Raw genomic sequence first — 25459 nt, 5'->3', positions numbered from 1 at the left:
GGAGCAGGGACCGAGCAACGGGAGCTCACCCCATCGCGGGGATTCGAACCGCCAACCTTCTGATAGGCAAGCCCTAGGCTCTGTGGTTTAACCTACAGCGCCACCCGCGTCCCATTCTATTGTTCTGGAGAGCCTGAAAACAAGAATTTCAGCTTTGTTCTCAGTTAACTATCTTGGCTGTTGCGTCTGTCTACTTAGCTTTTCTTCAAAGCTTTTCTGTAAACCGCCTTGATACTTCTTTGAAATGAAAAGGTGCTACACAATACTGTAATTACCACAGTTTCAACTCGTATCTACCAAGAAAAAAAAAATCTTGATTAACATACTTCTACCAGAGACCTCGGGACCGCACTCCCAGTCAGAGTACAGTGGACAATAATGGTCAATATAGGCCAATGATCTGACTCAGAATAATGCCGCTTCATCTACGGTATCTTTGGCCTTCAAGGCCTTGGAGATGCTGAAACAACCCTTAAAGGAGTACAATATCATAGGTTTTCCAATGTCAGAGGTTAACACAGCCAAAAAAGAAAGCTGCAGGGACACTTTACAGTTCTCATTTCTTCCAAAACAAGGATTAATAATTGTACCAAAAACATTACGGTCTTTGTATATGAATCACTGAAAGACTCACTTAGGGGTCAGACATGTAAAATAACATGTGAAAAAGTGGACAACCATTCTTGGGTCAACTATTCCGATCTTTATATGCATTAAAATATATTACTTGTACATTAATGATGTAAGGTTGTGGATAAGATTTATTGATATCATTTCCATAGCATTGTAAAACAAAATGTTGTACAAAAGTTAAACGAGAAACCAAACACTTCTCATGGCAGAAATAAGGTACATGGAAACTGGAGGCCAAAGTCTCTTTCTTACTTTAAGAAAACAATTTTAAACTGATAGGGTTGCAGATTCTGCTGTAAAATGGTTCTTTTTAAAAAAATAAAAATGATAATCTGCTGGGAGGCAGCAAATTCCACAGGTAGAGAGCTGGAACTGAGAAAGAATGAATACATGAATAGAACAGCAAATCTTAGGACAAGACATGTAGTGCTAAAAAGATCATTAGAAACTATACCAGGGTTTTAAAGAAAACAAGGGGAGTGCTTTTCATCAGGACTACATAGCACATGGAGAGGGAAAGTTTAACCCTTTCTTCCTAAGCTGCAATTGTGAAGAAACACACACAGGCATGAATAGTATCCTTTCATAAAAGTTGTCATTGAGATCTTGTTTTCTAAGGCTGAGGGATGTTCATTGGGATTACAGCTGATTAAGCTTCCCCTTGTTGCACTAGTTAAAATCAGACACACCTTCTATTGTTGTTGCTTTTAAACCAGACTATCATGTCTAAGGATTGGTTATGTAAATGTAAATAGTGGGAAAACAATGAAGAGAACGTGCAGGAGGAAAAAGAGAAGAGAGTTGATAGGACCACACTGTAGCTGAAATGTCTGGACCTCTAAGGACAGAAATGTTTAAACACACAAGAGGAGCTGGACAGGTAACCTTTTATTTTAAAAAAAAACAAGCAAGAGAACTTGTTTAAGAAGTGGTAAACACGGATATTACAGTTTCCAAATTGTTACAAATGGGTACCTTTTGTGACTGTCTCCTTAGCATGGTTCTTTAAAACAGGATGCAAAGTAAGGCTACTTTCTCCCATGCCACTTGCATGGCTATATCTCATTTTGTTTCACATGTGGAGTGCTGTTGAAGGGCTTTGCCATTCCTTGGAATGTGTCACTAACTTCGCTGATAGAACCCAGCAGGTGAAACAACTGTGTAAGGCGGCTGCCTTTTCTCTGCAACACAGTCAGTTGTGTTTTCTGCTGAAATGAACTAGTGTGAAATTAAGTCATGGCTGCAGCACATGTTTAAACTTTTAGGAAAATGCACCTCTAATAAAGGATTAACTCCTTCCTGTCTTCTGAATATGCTGTCTAAAGATTTAGGGCTTGCTTATGATCAAGGTAAATATAATTCACTGACAGTATCCAGATTTTTCCTCTATAAGCATCAAGGTGTGTGTGGGGGGATTAATGGAATGAGAAGATGGGCCTTGCAAAAGGAGGCTTCCTGCTCTTCCCACTCCACTTCCTGGATCAGGGCAGCTAGGAAGCACACAGCTTGAGCAGAGAGGCTGCAACAGGTCTCTCCAGACAGCTTCCCCCTGAAGCTGGGTGTGTATAACAACACAGGCAGCAGCTGCAGCCTAGAAACTTGAAATGCAGCTGTCACCTGGCAGATTCTCCTGCTGCCTGGTGACTCCATGGATTTACTGGGCAAGAGGACCCAGCATGGACATGTCAGAGAACCATGACACAATCCCCACCTCAGTTTTTTACTGAAACATCCAACTTAATTGAGGTTTTCAAGCTCATAAAGTAAAGCACCACATATCACAAAAATCTAAGGTAATTTGATCTTCTTGCAAAAACTTGAGTAGTTTTTGTCCAAGTGCAGATAAGCAGATGTGTTAGCACCTCCCACTTCCACCATAATGTCCAATGCAAAACATAGGGAAGGCATTTTAATGGGTGCACAACATGTGCATCTATTTCTCATTACACAATTTCATTTTATTTATTTAAAGAACTGATAAACTGCTGGATGCCAATCATCTACATACTCTTTCCAGCTTGTTATTGTGCTATGCAGAGTGGCAGAATATTGCTCAAAAGACAATGGTTAAATTGGCTCAATTGTATCATGAAATGCTCACTGTATCTTTTCTGTGGCAATGTTTTGGGAAACGCTTTCTATTTTTGTGATGTGTTCCGGCAGCAGCAAAAGTAACGTTTTCATTTCTGAAAACAAGACAGTTGCAGTTGTGTGAAGCATCAGTGGCAGCAATGGCATAACATGCCTTCATCTACAAATACATGGAATTGCACAGGCCCCAAAGTGGCAGAGGTGATGAGGGAAACCAGGCCAGGGGGCAATCAGAATCATGCATGCAGACGTGAAAATAAAAATACAGTGGTGCCTCGCAAGACGAAATTAATTCGTTCCGCAATTTTTGCCGTCTAGCGAATTTTTCGTCTTGCGAAGCACGGTTTAAACGGCTTAACAAAGTCGCAAGACGTTTTCGTCTTGCGAAGCAAGCCCGTAGGGAAATTCGTCTTGCGAGGCAAATCGCGGACAAAAAAACCTTTCGTCTAGCGAGTTTTTTGTCTTGCGAGGCATTCGTCTTGCGAGGTACCACTGTATGGGCTACATTCTATTTTTGTTCACAATTTATACTTTAATTCAAGTTAAAGAGTTTGTCGGTTAAAAACAGTAAAGGAAACAAAAAAACCATAACTGCAAATGTGCAAAATACTGGTATATAAATAAAATGGATCACAAATAATGACAAAAGTGACAACAAACACATGTTGTCATGTTGCAAACTGAAGTAACAGACAATATATGCACAATAACTATTAATTCATGATTTTCTACAGTGACTTTACAGAAAAATCACACATTCACATGATCATATTGTTTGCCACCTAACTGGCAAAGATCCACTTTGATTAATTCTTGATTATAAAGCACTAATATAAATCTGGATTTTGTTCGGGAAGAAATATCACAGATGCTGTGTCCATTATTACTAAATATTAAAGCAAATAAATTGAATACATTGTGAATTATTTCAGTTATATATCATTTGTAATCTGTCTTTTAATTTTATTTTTTAATTCTGTATACAAAAGGTATATAAGTTTTGCCTCCCTTCCCTACACACACGTGAAATTGCTGATTCAGTTGATAATCCAAAAGTGGGTAACTATGGACAAGGAGTAGTAAATAAAACAAAACAATGTGGCAGAAACATTCATTTGATGTATGTTCTAATGAGTTGTATTCAGTCTAAATCTTACACGTTCATTTAATAAAACACATCAGTTAGTTGGGGAGGATATCAAAGTCATCTAAGTACTGACGACAGTATTAAGGGGATTAATATTAATCTTGGCTGTTTCAGGTTATTCAAAAAATAGTAACTGTTCCATCCAACAAGAGCCAGAGGGCAGCATGGGAAAGCCTAAACAAGAGTAAGAAGATTAATGAACCCTGTAAATATTCCCCCCCCCCCGGTACATGGGGCGTTGAATCCCCAGCAGACTCAGTCATACCACCACTCCACTGCAAATCTTTTGGGCAGCTGAAGCTAGCATAGCTAATGCTTATTCACTATTGTTTTTGCTGATAACCAGTAGTACTGAGAACCCTGAAGAATAGGCAAGGGCCACAGAGCAGCTGGTTTGCTCAATTTCCCAGCACAGAACAAAACTCATAAATTATGGCCATTTCAATGGACTTGCTTGCACAAATAACTGTTAGAATAAATTTTCTACTCATAGAAAGCTACCGTTTCTTGTGTCAAAGGTGGAAAAAATGTTAAAAGAAACATTTGCTGTTATCATTCATTTTGTAAAGTTTTTAAAGTTCTGTAGAATGCCAGAAATTTAACATTATGTTTGCAACACAAAGTAGCTCCATTTATATTAAACACCACCAAGCAAGTGTTTGTCTTTTGCTTTGCTTATTTTGGTAAAAAACAACTCCTCCTCTACCAAGTTCAACTAGCAGTCAATCGTCAAGACAGTCAATAGTCTTATGTACTATGACCATGGTAAGAAGTGCCCTGATTAAATGCTCTACTTGGCAGCTACTCAGTTAAATTACTTTGAATCTATGAATTCAATACACTCTAGTAATGCCATCTCTGATGTTAAGCTGACATCTATTTTGGTTAAAGTACAAAAGAGTACTACCAGATCATTCCAGAGCCAAAGTGAGGAAATCCACATTTGTAAATTCTACCAGATGTCACTACAACTGCCTACCCATTGACCATTAATTAAAAGCATCCCTCTGCTCCTCTTTTCTCATTTCCATGAGAAACACCTTACTTTACTATTTATATCCCACTACACAAGCCCTTTCCCAGTGTTTCATTGCAGCCTAGATAAAAAGAACTGTGATTCTAGATCTGTATGCAAGGGGACTTGATATTTGCTTTCCTCACACACACAACCTGAACAGCACACACCAAATTCCAAACTAAGAGGAGTTTCAAAAATATTGTGTAATACAGTAAAATTCCACTAGGCTCTTGCAATCTCCTTGAACCATTCCATGCAGATCTCAGCATCCACTCCAACTCATTCATAAAATAACTGCATCAGAATGTTTCAGTCAAATCAGAGAGTAAAACTCCTTCTCATAGGAGAAACAGAAGAATGCAAAGTTTAAAACCCAGAGTAAGATATTAAAATTAATTTCACCTCTCTTACTCATAAGTAGCCTTCACACCAACTTTCCTGACTCAGACTACTTCAGGCTTCTTTCCTAGTACACTAGAAAATCTGTTACTAGGTCTTAATTTGGCATTATTCACTAACAGAAGTATTCTGTTTACTACATTAAGCCTTAGTGTAGATGTTCCTTATTAACCATCAGATAAAAGGCATGATAGGTAGGCACCAAACAGAAAAATAAAGAGGGTCTGTAAGCACTTACAAAAGGATGCTGTGATTACTAACACCCAGCATGGGTTTCTCAAAAACAAGTCATGCCAAACTAATCTCATTTATTTTTTGAGAGAGTTACAAGATTGGTAGCTCAGGGGAATGCTATGGACGTAGTGTATATTGATTTCAGTAAGGCTTTTGACAAAGTCCCTAATGATATTCTTGCAGAGAAGCTGGTAAAATGTGGGAAGGACAAGGTAACTGTTAGGTGGCTTTGTAGCTGGTTGACTGAGTGCTCACTAACGGTTCTTCTTCATTCTGGAAAAAAGTGACAAGTGGGATGCCACAGGGTTCTGTCCTGGGACCACTGTTTATTAATTTAAAATCTTAGGGCTCTATATGAAATCCATTAGCGAAACAATTTATAATCTTAAGACCTAAGCAGAGTATCATAAAATGAACATTTAAGTATAAAATGTAGCCTGAATAATGGGGAAAACTAAGAAACTTATTTTTTTCAACATTTATTTAACTTAATCCTATTTTTCTTGAAGAACAATAAAGCAATCCTTTAACCTGCAAGCTACATAGTGTTCAACAGGACTTATTCCCAGGTATGTGTGCATAGGATTGTTCATAGAATCATAGAATAGTAGAGTTGGAATGGACCATGGGGGTCATCTAGTCCAATCAGCTGCAATGCAGGAATCTTTTGCCCAAGGTGGAGCTTGAACCCACAACCCCTAGATTAAGAGTATTATGGTCTACCGACTGAGCTATATTTGATAAAGCTTAGAGTAAAAGTCCTGGATAAAAAACCACAAAAAGGCTCAGTAGTTGTATTTTGCCAGATAAAAAAGGTGGCATAGGCAATGTTCTCATATATGGGACTTTCACTGCAGTTGCAGTATAGTAATAATTTATTGTTATTTATACCCTGCCCATCTGGCTAGGTTTCCCCAGCCACTCTGGGCAGCTCCCAATCAAATATTAAAAACACAATACAGCATTAAACATTAAAAACTTCCCTAAACAGGGCTGCCTTCAGATGCCTTTTAAAAGTAGGATAGTTGCTTATTTCCTTGACATCTGAGTAGTCTCACGGAATAATGGACTGCAATACATTTTGCATTTATAGTTGCTAGAGAGAGAGTCAGAAAGATTGAAATGCTTTGGACTAACATATCGCCCTTCCTACACCTTTGTAGTCTCCCCTATCTCTATTTTTTCTAATCCATCATGTCCCTATGGGAACATACCCCCAGATTTTCCATGATGTTGTTCTCCAACTTTGTCACTATGAACTTCTCCAAACGTAACTCATAGCTAATACACAAATTCTGCTTTTTATATATTTTATCAGTCTATACACCAAATGGTCTATGAGCAGAATGTGTGGATTGGTTCAAAACAACATTACAGGAAGCCACAAAAAACGTTGATTCCTCAGAACATTGTCTGTGTTTAAACACAGAAGTCTCTCCACCTATGCAGTGGAACTGAGCTCAGTGGAACTTACTGTACTGTTAGTTTCCAAATTATTAGGTTATCGAAACAATTTGAATAGTTTCACTTTAACATCCCAACACACTCTCAATCGGCTAAGTCACTGCATTATCATAACATGCAAGTATTATGGGGGAAATCAAGTTTATGATTCACTGGGGGACTAAGAAGTGTTAATTTCAAGTAATAAGAAAAGTTTTTTAGTCTTCTGTGTACTATATAAATATAGGCATGTGTATAGAAGAATTGTTTCTGTGTATGGAGCAAAATTTGCCTTCCCATACAGCACTTTAGAGATGAAGCAGTTTTGCATGCTGCTGTATCCACAGTCCATTCTGTACACACAAGGTCAGTCACATCCAGCGGGGATTGCATCAGACTCCTGGAATGCTGAAGTCCACATATTTGCCATTCAGCATGAAAACTGCTTTTCAAGTTCAATCAGCTATAAATGTTGCTTTGTTTTAATTTTCCACTGAACTTCCTGGAACCTATTATCAGACTGCCAGGGATGTATATTTAGCAATGGCAACATGGCCTTTTTGCCATTGCTCCACTGCTAATGTCACCTCCAATAAACAGAAACACATAACCTACCCAACAAAATACACTTGATTTCTGACAGTTGTTTACAGCAGATACTTCAAGGCCATTGAAGAAGAGTATGTCCAATGCTCTATTTTGTACTCTGTAATCCACAAGAACAAGAAGGAAAACCTTCAGGCCTCATGCACTTCCCATGTCCACAAGCTGAGAAATAATTCCTCTCCACTTCTAAAAACCAGTTCCCAACCCTTGTTTCCATTCAGAGATTAAACAGATGTTCCACAGAATACCTGCCTTCACTGCAGGTACTCTGCCATAACAAAGAAGACCAGTTCATTTCCCAGGATTCAGGAGTTACAGAATGACAGACAGGGGAAAAATGCCAAACTGAAATCATGATAACAGTTTTCTCTTCTGCATATATTGTCAAGGAAGGTACTAAAGCAGTTGTAATGGAAAATCAAATTTAGAAACTTAGAATAGTGCCCCAGACAAAATCCAGAAAACACTTCAGAAAATGAGTTACTTGCAATGACATGTTAAAAACAGCCTCCCATGTAGTATCAATTCTACACAGGGTTACAAATATGTCGCTCAGAAATGTTTCTGAAGGTCATTTATTACTGTATGACATGGGAACTACTGTTGGGAAAAGTGTTCCAGATCTGAAAATAATAAACTGATTTGGACATACTGTACACCCAAATGATATTGTGGCTCAGCCTACTAGAAATGGCAGAATTTCCAGTGCAAGTTTAACTGGCCACCCAAGAAAGATGAATGCAGGAAGATGGAAGAACAAATATTCAATTTTTTCTCCTTCAAATGGAGGCTTGGGGACAGAATAGTCTGAAATATGGGGAGACAATATTTAATAATATTTCCATAGTAAAAAGTGTTATAACTAAATCCTGCCACATAATCTAATAGTCTTATTTCTAATATCTGCTTTGTTGTTCAATTGTATTTTAGTTTTGTACATGTGAGTGATATTTTTATTATCATTATTTCAGAGTGTTATAACTATCTTGAGTTCAGGATTCATGAATCTAAGCTGTAGGAAATAGCAGTTAATTGGCATTTCCAGAAATGTGATCTCTTATTCGAATTATATCATTAATCTCCCACTTTTTGACCAACAGTCCTCAAGGTGACTAACCACTAATAGATATGACTAACAGTAATTGAACACAAAATAATACAATTCAATGATAAATCAATTATAGCAACAACAACAACAGAGTACAACATAGTTCATCAAAATCAATTGCATAGAACTCAAGGCTCAAAGGCCAGGTAAAGCAGCAAGTTTTTCACTATCTCCCTAAAGGAGTCAATGGTACAGATCTGGGGACACCACCAAAGAGACAATATTTCTTGCAAGTTATAACATTTCCTCATAAGGTGGTAACACAGATACGAGACCCTCTGAACTATATTTCAATGCCTAGGAACAAATAATGTTAATGCTACTGGAACATGCAATACATGAGTCAGTCCAAGATTACAAGGAAAAGAACATTTCATAGGGTAAAGCAAAATATCAAGTTAAAGAACTTTTATTTGTTAAAAATCCTTAAAATACTGGAATTGGGTCCCCCCTTTTTTTAAATGACTCATATAACTATATTGCAAAAATGTAGCACTAGGCTAAATGTAAAGTACTTAAATTCAAAACATTTCATTTATTACACATCAATCTGTGGTCATTTGCTAACTTTTTTAGCAATTTACACAGAAAAAGTACTCTGTAAGACAAGGAACGTAACAGCAGCGAGGGTACTTGCTTAATGTGCAGAACATCCTAGATTCAATGCCTGGCAGCTTCTGTTAAAGGATCTCAGGTAGGAGTACTGGGAAAGACCTCTCTGCATGAGACCCTGGAAAGCTGCCAACAATGTACCAGACTAGATGAGCCAATTATTTCCCTAGCTTCATATGTGTGGTATACAAGTTATTTCAGTTTTCCTGAAACAGTGATTACAAATATATCCCAGTCCTGGAGATGGCAATATAAACTAGTACATCAGCATAAGAGTGAAGAGCAGCAATAATTTTTAAAATCATGTGCTGGCCATGTGCACAACATTGGCTTCCTGGGCCTGAAGCAAGATGAGCACTGCACCCCATAATCACCTTTGACTGGACTTAACCATCCTGGGTTCCTTTACCTTTTAATGTTTAAAACACACTACATTAAAAATTAGTTGAGTTATCAATCTGAAACAGAAGTGGTCTATAAGCAATTTTCCACTCATATTGGGCTTTTGGAGAGAGGACTTTCACATCCCTTTCAATGTTTATTTTTGAGTTAGCCATTATTTAACTCCCTCACAGAAATAGAGAATCAATTTTAACTGGATACTGAACTGTAATACTAGGAATTCATAAGTAATTGGGCAAGTTGGATATGCATTGTGACTTGTTAATATTACCTCTGTAAATATATTTGAATTTAAAAGAAATCAAACATATTTAATAAACATACACTGAAAAGAGTATCAGTATTTGCAAGTGACCACAATTAGTAGTACAAAGGAGCAATACAAGTATTGGTTGACATGAAGAAATTGCACAACATTGCTAATCAAATCTAGGCTCTGTATTTGTAGTTGTCTTCATTCTCCTCACTGCTACCAATACAATTGTTCCATTTTATTTCTGCAGTTGTTTGTCCTGTAACAGCTGCAAAAATCAGAGCAGGCAAATTCAAAATGCACCACAGTGACACCTTCCGACCGAACATGACTGTTCACTTGCTGTTACAATTACAGCTCATGATCTTCAGAGCTTCATTGTTTCAGCCCTCTTGATCCTCTAAAAGTTTCTGGTAACTTATTTGTTGAGTCCTCTAGTTTGGTGGTGCTGTTACTGAACACCAGGTCAGTCCATAATAAGACCACGCTCACCTAAAACTTGATTGTGGATGAAGGGACTGATAAAGCATGCATTACCAAGACATGGATGGGTAAGCTGGGTGGGCCTCACCTAATTCAGCTCTGTAGGTACTCAGTACAGCAACAGCAAACAGGTGTTGCTCTTGTCCAAGGAAGCACCATCTCCTTTACCACAAAAGCTTTTGATCTTGGGGTGGGTTTAGAGGGTTGGACTGGAGAGAGAGACTGGGGATGCTGCATGTCTATCGACCACCCAATGGCACCCTTGACCATCCTGGGGAAGGGGATACTGAAGTATTCAAGGACCCACTGTGACCAACTGGTTAAACATTTTGAGGATAAAACTGCTCAACTTTGGAGTTACTTTGAATCTACAGTTATAGCAGTCCAGATTAAGTACCTAATGCAATCAGCTAATGTGAACAAGGTCCTTGCGGCTATATGCCCAACCATATGCCCTCTTGATCTCCTGAGCGGTTTGTTTTGGGAGTACTCTTAATGCTCTATTTGCTGTGACTATTTGTAGTGTCTAATACGTGGAAATTCAACCAATATTCTTATAATGTAAATTACAAATCTGTCAACATAATCTTGTATTGCAAATGGATAATCCAAAAGACCACATCTCTATCTGTAATGGTAACTGTGATGCTTGAACGGAATTTTCAGCTGCAAACTCTTTTCTTAATACTGACTTTAGTGACAAAAGTGGTATGAGAATTGCAAAGACAATAATGATAGTAGTGATAACAACTCATATGTAAAACTGTTTCTGAGGTCCATATCTTACATCATCATAAAGCACATAACCCTGGAATAAATGAGGTTGCTGTTAAAACACATAGCAATCCAAACGAACACATTGTAGTCATTGTTACGGCATTTCTACTTAATGGTTCAGTGAAGCCTTCAGGCAAACTGCTTTTGTTCCCCCAAAACCTACTAACCAGTGCATCATCTATGTTTACTTTTTCTTGGCAGATTTTTACTAAAGATGATGCTTAGCATAGCACCAGGTGGACAATAATCAGGATTCATGGGGTCATGGATTCACGAGTATATCCACTCTCTATTGGCTGATCAGACTAAAAACAAGTATGTGGTTCCCACCAATGTGTGTATGTTGTGACATTCTTGTTGAGTCCACATCACATAAATGTCATTTCTATAAACTTGTCTGATCAAACATCATTCCATACATCTGGATGGTGGCACAATATATTTCTCTTGCCTTGTCTTCAATGGTGATGGTCACTCCTTTCCCCCCTCAAGTAATACAGTGTATATGGAGCATAATGCCACAAAAAACAAGAGATCAGCAATGGAAATTCTCCTTTCATTTATTCTCTCACAAAACATAAATAAGCTTGATGTGATTTGCCAATTCAAGTTTCTGATATGATAGCGCAGCTGCCAGACTTTCATAGCACTCAACATCTATCAAGAATGCTGTTACAGTGAGTTTCCTGCAATCAGCAGAGTTAGACTAGATTACATTTGAGATTCCTTCCAACTTTATAATTATAATGTGTCTTACAAAATTTCAACACCATTCTCAAAACTTTTATGTTCTGAGAAATCTTCTTGCCAAACATGAGGTGTATTCTACCAAGTGCAACTTACATCAAAAAAGCTAATCCACATGTGTCCCTCGACCCTATTGTACCCCAATAATTTAGTTCGTCCCCCACCATATGTATCAGTTGCTGGCCAGCACCTCCTCTTCCCTCAAATAGAAAAGTACAGAGCAGCGAAAAGCACTAATGTTGGGAGTGTGCTTGCATGAAATAAAAGTTCTGGAACATTTCAGGGTGGACCCTGAAAAAATGGAATCACCACACAGTCCCTAGTTATGAGGAGTGTGAATGCTGAAGCACACCAATTCTACTAAGTAATATATTTTTGCAAGATATAGGGAACAGAAAATGATAGCAATTCTAATATTTGTGCTGCACAATCAATATTAAGGTAATTAATCCATTTAGGTGTGGTTTATTTTCTCTCACATACGTTAGAAGGCTACAAGCACATCCTCCATATACCCCAAATCCTACAATTAGAGCCTGGAGAGTAGGGATATTCCTGTGTCTTGCAATAATATATTTGCTTATTTTCTGGCTTTGATGAGTGCCATCTTGAACAGATCAATTTTCCCAAGGGTGGTATGATATTATTTGAGTCAAACTCAACTGATGCAATATATTAAAAGTACTGCAAACCAGTATTGGCTGCTAAACTAAAAGGTGCCAAAGATTCCATTGTAAAGCAAAAGGTTTGACCACAATTTTTGATATTTTAATCTATTTGTACCTCTTGCAGAAACTCTAATATTGTTACAAAACAAAAATCCGGAAAAATTAGAGCTGCAACATTTGGTTGACTAGTTATTTTAATCTATCAAAACATTTTAATCCAATTAAAAGTGTCCCCAATTAATCAAAAAAAAATTAATGATTAAAATTATTTCCAATTGATGTACTTATAGAAACTTCCCATAGCAAATAAAATCTGTATTTTCTTATCATCTGTGTTCCATTATTATTATTTATTATTATTATAAGTAGATTGATGTAACTGTTTTGATTTTTATATTGCATATTTTTATATTTGACAAAGCGTATTGTATAATTTATTAATAATTATAATCACCGCCACCACCACCATCTTAGAAGAGGTAGCCCCACCTGTGTGAATGTCTCTCCTAAACTGATGCTTGCTGCAATATTTCTAGTTACAGGTAGGTAGCCGTGTTGGTCTGCCATAGTTGAAACAAAATAAAAGAATTCCTTCCACTAGCACCTTAGAGACCAACTAAGTTTGTTATTGGTATGAGCTTTCGTGTGCATGTGTATGCACATCATCTAAATGCAAGCAGGCTTTTTCCTCTGCATATTTAATCAATTAAAAATAATACAATTCGACAACTTAAGTATATTTAATTGAGTGCCAGCCCTAATAAAAACCCACACACGAGATTAGCAAAAGAACATAAAAACAGATTAAAAGCAATCAGATACAGCTCTATTTAGCAACAGTACTACATTGAAGTCCTCCTGAAAAGGTGGCCTTACAGCCTTTGCTGAACACCTGAAAAGATGTGCATCTTCTCCTGGGTTGCTATTTCATGACCAGTTACTGAGAATGGCATGCTTCTTCCAGAGGTCATCCTCATCTCCTGCAATGGTGATGCATGAAGATGTTAAATGCCAGGGGTGGAGAGCCAGCGTGTCAGAAGTTGTGGCAATGTCACACACAGCATTTAGGGAAGAATTCCTCTCTAAAAATATATATATATCTGCAACCACATATGGTAGGCTAACAAGTACGCTGCTAGTTTTTGCAGAACACTTCTAGTAACTTCAAACGGTGGATGCCAACACAGTGGCACCAAACTCAGAAAAGTTTTCTATCGGTATTCTGCTGCAGTTTTGTCCATCTGCAGTCAGACAGAAGTTAATGCACTCCACACCACTGCAGAACTGCTGAGCCTAGTCCCCTTTTCTCTCTCCTCGAGTACACCATGGGATATCAGCCAATGAAACAAAACAAAAAAAGAAAATAGTTGATCCTAATCATTTCCGACACCTGATCAGAATAAAGAAACACAAAGAGGCCTGGTACTGTGTGCTTGTTTAACTTTGTGAGGCTCAGGACTCCTCACAGAAACCCATTTAGTTATTTGCCACATTCCATTCAACATATCACATGACTGGATTACTAACAGTTCCTGAAGGTTAGTTTAATCAGCAGTTATATACTACAGCCATTTTCTGGGCAAAAAAAAGTTTAAATTAAATGTACGAATGACAACTATTAAACCACTGCTGACTTGCAAATATACTGTTATGGAGATCCTACTTGATTCTTGCAAAAAGCTAAATATTTTCATTAAACTTGTAGGGATGACAACTTTTCTTAACTCAAATAATTTTTGTTCCCACTCATAGAGAGTGAAATGGAGAAAATATATAATTTTACTTAGTCATAATATGGCATTACAGGCCCACAGGCCATTTCTGTTTCTGTGATTTTATTATTATCTGAGAAACTCTCAAAGCTTTGTTAATTAAGTGGTATATAAATACCTTAATAAACAAAATACTGCTAGTAACATGCTAGCCCACCTTCACTTTCCTCATGAAATTGTTGGGCAAGGTCATATGGATATTAGCACTGGGAGTAATCAGAATGTGAAAAATAATCAGATGGCAATGAGAGAGAGCTTAGTATCTTGGGGGGAAATAACAGTTCAAATTGCCTGGGGGAAATTATGAAGCAAGACAACAGGGAAGCACTATTCTGGGAGGAACACGATCATCTGACAGAGGTATACTGATGGGCTCACACTTCCTCAGAAGGAGTAGGTTCACAGCTTGGGGTACCTCTGGATGCAGCTACATGACTAGATGGCTCAGGCAACACCTTTTACCAACCAGCAACAAGGACTGCCTTATACCAGCTTATTCCAGCATGCCAGCTGTGTTCGTTCCTGAAACAGGCATGCCCAGTCATTCACCTATTAGTCACTACCAAGTTAGACTACTGTAACGTACTTTACATGGCACTCCCCTTGAAGAAAGTCCAGGAACTTCAACAGATCTAGAATACAGTCAACAGGGATTTATCTGGAATTAGCATATCAAATCACGTGTTGACAATTCTTCACCAGCTGTGCTGGTTGCCAAACTGTTTCCAGGCACAATTCAGGATGTTGGTTTTGACCTTTAGAGGTTTAAAATGGCCTGGGACCAAGGTATTTCAGACTTCACTTCCTCCCATATGGACTTTCTTAAGAAAAAGTTCAATTTCTGAGGTCCTTCTTTCTTTTCCCCTTCTGCTACAGGTGTACAAGGGATAGGTTTGGGAACTTGGGGTGTGGAATTGCCTCCCAAAAGACATAAGTATACAAATGCCTACCACTAAGCAGGCTTTGATTACTATTCTTGTCCAGTACACTTTTTCCATGATATTGCCTCTGAAATGTGCTTAGGCTAGCAACATTAACCCACTATGTCAGAATCCCTGGAGACAATCAATCAGGTACTTTATCCACAGCAGTGACCAGAGAAGGAATGATCATTGGGAGGAGCACAAAAAGAAGAAATGCCGTGGTACACCTGCATCAACAGAACTGGACACCTTCATCTGCCCCAGCAGCAACTAAACACATCTCTCCCATATAGGTCTCTACAGTCACAGTAGGTGCTGTAACTCACCAACAGTTTGTCTTCATCCCTGAAGATGCACTCTTCCATTGTCTCCCAAGATAGACGGATGCCAACAACCAAAATTCTACTGCTGCTTCTAATATTCGTAATAGTTTCATCTTTATATAATTGATTTGATATAACAGTTAACTGTATTTAATGGTAAAGTACCTTGAATATATTTTTGAAAGATAGAATACAAATAATAGAAATTAAATGACACAACATATTATCCAAAGAAATATGAGCATATTAATATTCTCATGGAAAGATTGCTCAAGGTGATTCCACGCCATTCCAGGGTGACTATTTCATTATTTATAAAAATATATATACCACTTAAATCTCTAAACAGTTTACAAAAAGAATAATATAACAATGAAAATGCAAACAACATTCAATATAATCACTTTTTAAAAGATAGAAACATAACTGTACAGTATATCACAAATAAAACTTAGATGTGTACAATACAAATATTAAAAATATTTGTAGGAAAGCTTACGGGGAGTAAGGAATACATGTTTTTAAGAAGCATTTAAAAGTCATTACTGTCTCTGCCTCATGAATTACCGCCTCATGAATTACCCAATGGAAGGCATTCCAGAGGGTGGGTTCCATCTCCAGGAAGGCCAGATTCTATAGTGTCACTAATTAAAAATCTTCTGGTCATGAAATGACCAATAGAGTCTCCTCAGAAGATTGTAAAGAATGGTTTATATAGGTGGCACAGTCTGCAATGTATCCTGATACCAAATTATTAGGGTGTTCAATGGCAACCAGAAATCATTGAACTTGACTCATTAACTAATATTCAGCCAAATCTTTAAACACTATTGTACTAGGCATAAAGCTAAATATCTCACTAAGCAATCTAGAGTCTGGAGTGATTAACATAGGTACAGAAAACAGAGTTCTTTTCCAGTACTATATGATTTATAATACATTATCTAGGAATACAGTATCTGTCTATCTTACAATGCTCAGATGCATTACAAATCAAACCTGTAACTAAGAAGTTATTCTCCAACTCAGAATGTTTAAAGAAATAAGTCTATTTTTATCCAAATCCCAGATAAGATTTGTTCAGGAGGAAAGAGACCAAGCTTCAAGCCATCACCCAGCTGAGGATCAAACAGAGGCAAGTTTCCTCTGAACTTCTGCTGGGTTGGCAGCCTTCTTCAGAGTTCACCTGTTCCTGCTCTATGTTCAGCCTCCATTCCTGGAGCTGGTGATAGTCAGAGGCTTTGCAAAAGGAATGAGTGTGGGAAGATACTTAAAGAGATGGCTAGAGTCCCTTTTAGTGTTAAACAACTGAAAACATCCCTACAATTTATTTATTATTTTATATTTGTTGTTTTGAGGGAGGGCAGGTTAAAATGTTTACACACACACACTAAAGATAGCCCAGCTCATGAACTGAGATCTGCCTCTGGTGAGACTACTCCACAGGTAAAAACCATGCTGGTGAGAAGCACAAGAGTGAGAGCATCTGAAGCCTTCTTTAAGTGATATTCTGATTTTAGAAGAACTGATATGAACAAGTTAGTCCTCACTAGAACATTCCTTGGCTATCTGATTCAGAATTAAAATTCAGAGGTGCATTCAATGTGAAACTGAGTGTTTTGCTGTACCTAACCTGTAATGAGCTCTGCCCGCCTCTGAATACCAAGGTGATTTCCACTCACTAAACACCAATACGTGTATAAATAAAAATGAAAGGATTTATCTAAATCTTGTTAATGCACACAGATGTTAAAAAGTGACCTTTGCAACAGAAAAGGAAGGGAAGAAGAGGTGGATTTAAAGCTTTAAAGAAGAAGAAGCAGGTGCCTTATGTACAAGTCATCTTTCACACACAAAAATGTAGATTCCAGGTCCAAGCAAAATATGAACATTCCATTTAGGTAGAAAAAAGGGCCTTTTTAAAAAAGTATGGCAGGGTGGAGGAGAGGGAGGACCTTTGCAAAGAGGAAGATGGGAATAAGAATAGAGGGACCATAGACCAGGTTGAGGGCCCCCTGAAGTTTGGTGCCAGCCCTGCCTTGCAGTGAAAAAACATTTTGTTACAATCTCAAGTCAATGTTTTCCACCCATTTTCTATCAATCTTCTTCTGTACATGCATGCACATTCCACACAGCATGATATCCTCCTCTCGTTTTCTTCATCACTGCAGATCTCTGGACCGCTCTCTGCTGTCCAACATTCTCTCTCCACCCTATAACACTCTGTTTTCTTTTCCAGGACTCCATTGCATGTTCCCTCTGCACTATCACGTTATTTAACCCCCATCTCTGTTACATCTACACCCAGCCTCATTTCTCAGCAATCTTCTCTATCGTTTTTTGTTCTCCACGCACCTCCACAGGTTTTTCCTGCACCCCCAATTTCTTATCCCCCTTTTTCTTCCTCCACGCCACCAATCTCTGTATCTCTGTCTCTCAGCTACTTCTTTCCTTACTCTCACAGACCTCTCTGCACTGGTTCCCCCACTCCCAGGTATCTCTGCAACCCATATTACTTCACCTTGAAGTCTCTGGACCCCAGATACAGGAATCTCTCACATCGCTTTTTATTCCTTAAGCCTTTCATTTTTGCTCAGACCCACCCATGTGACTACATTACAGTTCTCACAGGCAGAAACAAAACTATGCCCTACTTGTCCTTAGGTTTTCTAAAAAGTTGTTTGCCATTCAGAATCACTTTCGATCGAAATAGTCTGAGTGGAGGGAACTAGCAGCGTTATCATCCTCAGGAAACATTTCCATTATATGGATAGAGGTCCTATTGTTTATAGTCGCCATAAACAATGATTAAAAGATAGACTGTAGCAAATGCAACAGCCTCTTGCCAACTTCTATATTGGAAGTCCCAGGAGGGTAAGAAATTGTTTCTCAGTTAAAAGACAAAGCTTCCTTTCCCAGAACAATTTGTCTCTTGAACTGACAGCCACCCACTCCTGCTATTGACCCAACCCAACTTGGTCAGTTGCATATTTCCAGCTGTACTTAAGGCACATGTTCCTGCCAATCATCCTGGACACAGGGAAAATCAAGAGAATGCCCAGGAGGACAGGGGGGCAGGGAGAGAAAAATAGTTGTGCTTTTCATTCAGGCTTCCTTTGCTGTTCACCTTTAGCAGGAAAGAGAGAGAAAAGCCTTCCTTTTTATCGTTGTCTGTATTGGATTGGATTTCAAATTGTTTCCACATATAAAGTGTTATGAATTTTTTAAAAATTGTAATAATTGTTTTTTATATGTGAAATTGTTTCTGTTGCTGATGTTTTATTGTAACATTGCTTCAAGATACAGTGGTACCTCAGGTTAAGTACTTAATTCATTCCAGAAGTCCGTACTTAACCTGAAACTGTTCTGAACCGGAAGCACCACTTTAGCTAATGGGGCCTCCTTTTGCTGCCGCGCCGCTGCACGATTTCTGTTCTCATCCTGAAGCAAAGTTCTTAACCTGAAGCACTATTTCTGGGTTAGCAGAGTAACCTGAAGCGTATGTAACCTGAAGCGTATGTAATCCGAGGTACCACTGTAATTTATGGGAAGCAACCCATAAATGGAATTAAATAAATAAATAAAATTTATTTGGGAAGCAGTTGTGTGATTTCAGAAGCATTTCATCTAATAGTGGCCTAATACCAAGACCTGAAGAACAAAACACATTAAATGGGCCATTAGAAAACAAACTAGCTGCTCTTGCAAATACTAATCCCTTACAGCTTTTGGGTTTCAAGAGGCTCAAAGTCAAGCACTGTTATCTTTTCAGATGTGGACTAAAGCTGGGGAAGAAGGGCCCAAAATGGAACTTTCTATGGAAATGCTCCCTTCCTATATGAGAGGATTCCCCTGAATCAGATTGATCTGAATCAGAGAGATCAACCAAGAGGTTAAAACACCACTTGGCCTGTGCCTGGAGGACTTGGGATGGCCTGAAAACCTGTAGGGACAAGAATGGGACACCCAGGACTCCACCATGCCCAATTCAAGGTGCTGGTCTATCAAGCCCTAAACAACTCAGGGAAGGGCCATAACTCAGAAGATCACCTAACTTTGTATGCAGAAGATCCTGGGTTCAACCCCAGGCATCTCCAGTTAGATCCTGGGAGAGATTCCTTGTCAGAAACCCTGGAGAGCTGCTGCCAATCGGAGTAAAAATTGCTGAACTAGATGGACCATCATATAGGGCAGCTTCCTCTGTTTCAGGGCCCAAGCATCTGCAGGAGTGCCACCTCCAATACCAGCCAACTGGATCCTTAAAATTGGGTAGGGCACTCCTCATAGCCCCAAGGATTCATGGTGACCAGACTCATAGAAAACTCTTCCGCAAATTTCCCACTGGAAATGTGTCTGTCCCCTTCGTTATTGGGATTTAGACATCAACTAAATACATATGTTTACCCAAGTCTTTATAATCTGTTAAGTTAATGTTTGCCTTGAACAGCAGTGCATGGGTTGTGTTTTTAATTACTGTCAAGTTATGTTTTAGTTTTGCTTTTGTTTTAATTACTGATATAATTTTGTTGCTTAACCTTTTCTTGTACATCGTCTGAGGAGGGTGATTCTTAAGCTCAATAAATAAAGATTTATTTTTTTTAAGTGGGCATTCAAATCAATACCAGGACGAGACAAATCAGACCGATGCAAAGACCAAAAGGTAGAAGGAACACACAATAATCACAGGAACCACACATCTTTCTGGGCCTCTAGCACCAATTCCAAGCTATTTTACCACCTGACAGTACCAAACTCCATGCTGTTACTACCTTGTCACTACCAGAGCTCAACAACAGCAAAAAGTGGCCACACTCTTCTGAGGCCTTATCAGGTAGAAATGGCAATTGTGGGGCAAATCAAAAAGTAGAGATGGACAGATTAGTCTATTTCTAGTCTGTGTCCGTGTTCAGCCATAAGCCCATTCTTTCCCATTTCTGCATCATTCTGCAAACTTTCACCCACAAAAAAATCATATTTTAATACACATTTAACCTAAAATATGCATTTTGAATGCATTTTAATATAAAATAAATGTTTGTCCACATTTAAATATGCATTTTAATACATTCTTTTGAGCTGATTAACTATATCTAACATTTGGAAAAGTGGAAAAACCAAAGGAAAACAGCATTGCAATCCACATATTAGGTCAGCTCACTTAAAAATAAGAGCTGAACAAAAATGATCAAAGATCACCTCAAAGCACTTACTCAGCACTCTCTGCTTAGTTCCTAAAAGATTGGCAGAGACAAGCCAAAGGGCAGGAAAAGAAAACCAGGCTTTCTGCTCTTCCACTGGTTTTTTTAACTGCCTCTAAACAACAATAAAGCATCTACTGCTGAGGCAGTGAAACATCTGAGGACTGAGACTGCTGAAAGAGAGCCTTCAGAAAGATATTTGGAATAGTCTGCTTCCTACTGGTCAAGACAGAGCATTACCCATTGCAGAAAATGCACTTAATTGGCTCTAGTAACAGAGAGATGTAACATTACCACATAATATTTCTTCTGAACTAAACCCCAAATGTTTTTGTATTTATAAAACCTATAAACAGAATCTAGATAATTTATAACCTGTCTGGATTTTGACCATGCTTAACACCTCTTGCCTTATTTTTTAAGTTTCAGTTTTTTGGACCACAGGACCAGTTTTTATATTCAGAAAAATAAGAGATTGAAACCAAAGTTATTTGCTCTTCCTTTTCACACATAAAAGAGAAAGTCTGTTGCTAATGTGATTGTGCTGCAGAAATGCTGCACAAAAATGACTTCTGGGTGGAACGGGGTCCAAGGAACAAATGCCCTGGAAAGTTTATATTACAAGGCAGCAGCAAGCATTTCTGTTCCAGCAAAAACTACTTCACTTCTGAAGTGAACAGGCCTGGCAAACCAACATGCTTGCCTTGTCCAAGCACAGCCATGCATACTAACGGTTTTAGCAGAACACTTGGACGCAAAGCCTTCAAACACACATTGCAGGCAGGCACTCTGAGGGGGTGAACAGTGCCTTCCAATAATTTCTCTTCATTCCTTCTTCATTCCCTCACACAAGCACATGGCAATTTCAGTAGTTGTGATCTAAAGATTCACTTTTTAAAATTTATGTTTTTAATTTGTATCCCACTTGTTGGTCCTCTGTGGCCTTGCAGTTAAAATTAAAATGGAAATATGATACATTGGAAATGGAAAGATGAAGATTTTTGTTCCAAATCTGAAGTCTGCCTCTCTCATGTTCACTTACCGTATTTTTCGCTCTATAAGACACACCAGACCATAAGACGCACCTAGTTTTTGGAAGAGGAAAACGGGGGGGGGGGGGATATTCTGAATCTCAGAAGTCAGAACAACAAGAGGGATCACTGCACAGTGAAAGCAACGAACCCTCTTGCTGTTCTGGCTTCTGGGATAGCTGCGCAGCCTGCATTCACTCTATAAGACGCACACACATTCCCCCTTACTTTTTAGGAGGGGAAAAGTGAGTCTTATAGAGCAAAAAATACAGTATATGATTGAAGTCTGGACTCTGGCACAGACTGTATCAGCCTGTGTCCTGCCCCTTTTCCCAGCCAAAGTCTTGCTTGTGGCTGTGCCAACAATGTATTTGGGTCTCAATATGCTGCTTGTAAATGCCAGGTCAGTCCATATTAAGATCTCCCTCACCCACAATTTAATCAGGGTTAAGGATGCCGACCTGGCATATACAATAAAGACCTGGGTGAGGGGCTAGGGGGTTAGTTTCTCCCAGCTATGCCCACCTTGGTACTTGGTCCAGCACAGGAGTAGACACCAAAGCACCTGATCTGCATGGCATACCTAGTATGTCTTGCCTTTAAAAAATATTTGCTGCCCATGCTCCGGACAATGGTGAGTACTTTGAGATAACAGCACACTTTTTATTCACTATTTTATTAAAATATTACTAATACACCACCATTCACCCCTAGTCCACTACAAGATTTGTAAGGTCATTCTCACCTAATTGAGGCTCACTAATTGCCACAGTGATTCAGAGTCAACATTAATATTATCTTCCTCTGTTTACTTTCTCCTGCCCAAAGGCTAAACAATTAAGGATTGGTGTAAAATGAAATGCAAAGGTCACTAAATCTTTAACCATTTGGGTTTGAAGAAGTTACAGGTATGCCAGCTTAAAAAAGAAATGCTTTTGTATACATTTTCATTCCCAGTCTTTCCTTAGATTGCATAGGCTGGCTACTCAGCGACTGTCCATTATTTCAAGCATTCTGCAGCTCAGCCTTGTCATTGGAAAAGAGATATGCAGCTGAGTCCAAATGAGTCTGGTAGGATAGTTCTCTCTCTCTCTCTCTCTCTCTCTCTCACACACACACACACACACACACACACACACAGGTTTTATGGGAAGGAAGACGGACTGCTCTTTTTACCTAGGGAACCTGTGGACCTGCAGGTGTTGTTCGACTCACAACTCTCATCATTCCCAGCCAGGATGGCCAATGGTCAGCGATGATGGGAACTACAGTACAGCGACATGTGGAGGGTAAAGGGTTAAGAAGTGTTGCCCCAAAGACTGGTCAATTGCAAGTAAATTGACCAAAGACAAACAGTAAATAGGTGCCAGTTTGGACAAGAAGAATTATGTCTTTCTTTGGACAATTAAAATCTGTGAAAGGGCACTAGCCATGACAAGCTCCTATGTAAGTGCGATCATGATCTTACTTTATGTTCTTTTATGTCCTTCATAATCCCAAATATTTCCCCACATAGACTTTTTAATTTAATTTAATTTTAATTTAATTTTTTAAAAATAATTAAAAAAGGAAAGTTTTTAAGCTAGGTAAGTTCTTCGATTTAAAGAAAGTTTTCTTCTTTTTTCAAAATTTGTATTATGTATCAATAGGAAGGTTACTTATGTTTCTAAACCAATCTGCAAGTTGCCAATGTGAGATATCACTCAACTATTGTTTTATTGGCCACCACATCATCCTGCACCAAAAATTAAAGGAAACAGTCTTATATAGACATGGTTTAAGAAAAAGCAAGGATAGGGCTAAAAGATGTTCTCTGCTTGCACCTTCACTTTGTACAGGTAAGAAACTAAAGCCAAGATAAAAACAAAAATCCAAAGCCACAAGGTATTGAATCTATGGGCGAGTTAGGATACTCACACTGTATTCCTAGGCTAGGTTGACTCTATGGTATACCTTCTTTCCCAAATCAGGGCACCCCATACATCATTCCTAAACAGTTAAATAAGCAAAGACTCCAAGGAGAACAAAGGTACTCTACTGCAACATGCCTAACATTTACATTGCCCCTCTCTGCTCATTAAACAGATTTTGTTTAAATAATGAACAAACTGTATTACAGACTCCAATGAGAATTCCAAAATTATAAGTCAACTGATAAAGCTCAGAGGAGATGGAAGAGAACGGGAGGGAGAGAAGAGCAATATTGACTAATATAAAGGGCGCAGCTTGAGAAAGGATATTCCTGCCACACCTGATCAAACATAGTCCACAGAGGGGAGAAGGAAAGAGGAACACGAGAAGAAATGAGACAAGGCAGTTGGAAATTTGCATCCAGCACAGATTAAAACAAACTCAGTAGGGACTGAGGAAATACAGAATATATATTACTATAAATGCAAAACTGTTCTAAAAGCTAACTCAAATGTCAAAGATTACTGCTTGAATAAATTTGAATATGAAAGTCATTGCTTCTGTAACTTAATGAAGAAATGTTCAAACCGAATTCAAGTAAGAGCTGAACTCTGCCCCTGTGTTGCCTCTTGAAAGTGGAGGTCTCTGACAATAGTACAACATGCCATCAGGGCCCACCAATACCCTGCCTAGGATCAAGTCTGTTCCCAAGAACACCTAAGAAGGATTTCCAGTCAGTGCTACATGACAGAATTAACCTACACACAGGAGACATGAAGGCTGGCATGGTCTTTTCACAAGTGATATGAATATCAGGAAACTTACCTACTGATTCCACAAATGCACATTAGTCCAATGTATGCATCATGGCAGAAATTCTAAACCAAAATTCTGAGTATTTTCCTAGCACAAAGTATGAAAGAGTCATCTAGATTTTAGTCAGGAGATTTGTGAAGAAAATATTTTATCAACCCTCAGCCCCAAACCATACAGCTGGCACGCACACACAACAACCAGCCCCCTCCAATCTTCTTGCATCACTTTCCTCCTGTGTGCTTGTATGTCATTAGTTTGGCTATTGTCACACCCACAACTGAAGACGGAAGAAAGCACGGTCAGGGAAATGGAGGGCAAGACACTCTGTTTCTAACCAATGAAATTCAAGTGCCAAAACATTCTACTCCAATTTTATTTTACGAATTCAAATGAATTTGCACAGCTAAATTTTAGGTATCTAGGGTGTAGGGTTGTGGGGAGCACTATGCTTATTCAGCAAATGTGGAAAGGTATTCCTGGGAGGATGTAGCCCTTTTCAGCTTAAAAGCACGTGCAATCCTAACAGCCACCTCATAAGGTAGGTCTCCCAATGGCATACCAGGAGGAGAGAATGAAGCATTTATTGCCTGTCCAATGCCATTGATGCATTTATGCATGAGTTAAGATTTAAACTCGGTACATTATTGAGGCAAAAACTCACATGCCATTCCCAACAAAATAGCATAAAGGATAGCGTCTAATTAGTTTGGTTTAGTAATTTATACCCCACTTTTCCGTATACAAAATAGTCACGGTGGCTCACAATAGATTAAACAATACTATTACAAAGAAACACAACAAAGTGAATCAAACAAAAGCAGATCTCAAGAGGCACAAAGTTAGATACTTTCTGAAAGGACACAT

The 25459-nt window shown here is 38.5% G+C and overlaps 1 protein-coding gene across 8 annotated transcripts in view; it reads right to left on the bottom strand.

The window, feature by feature from the left end:
- Positions 1–25459, bottom strand: part of GBF1 (golgi brefeldin A resistant guanine nucleotide exchange factor 1) — a 91525-nt gene that overhangs the window by 56369 nt on the left and 9697 nt on the right. The gene's annotated exons all lie outside the window — the stretch shown is intronic.

Source organism: Podarcis bocagei (genome assembly GCF_964188305.1).
Source record: "Podarcis bocagei genome assembly, chromosome: 4".
NCBI lineage: Eukaryota > Metazoa > Chordata > Lepidosauria > Squamata > Lacertidae > Podarcis > Podarcis bocagei.
Note: the sequence above shows the minus strand (reverse complement) of the source record. Positions and strands in the feature narration are given on the sequence as shown.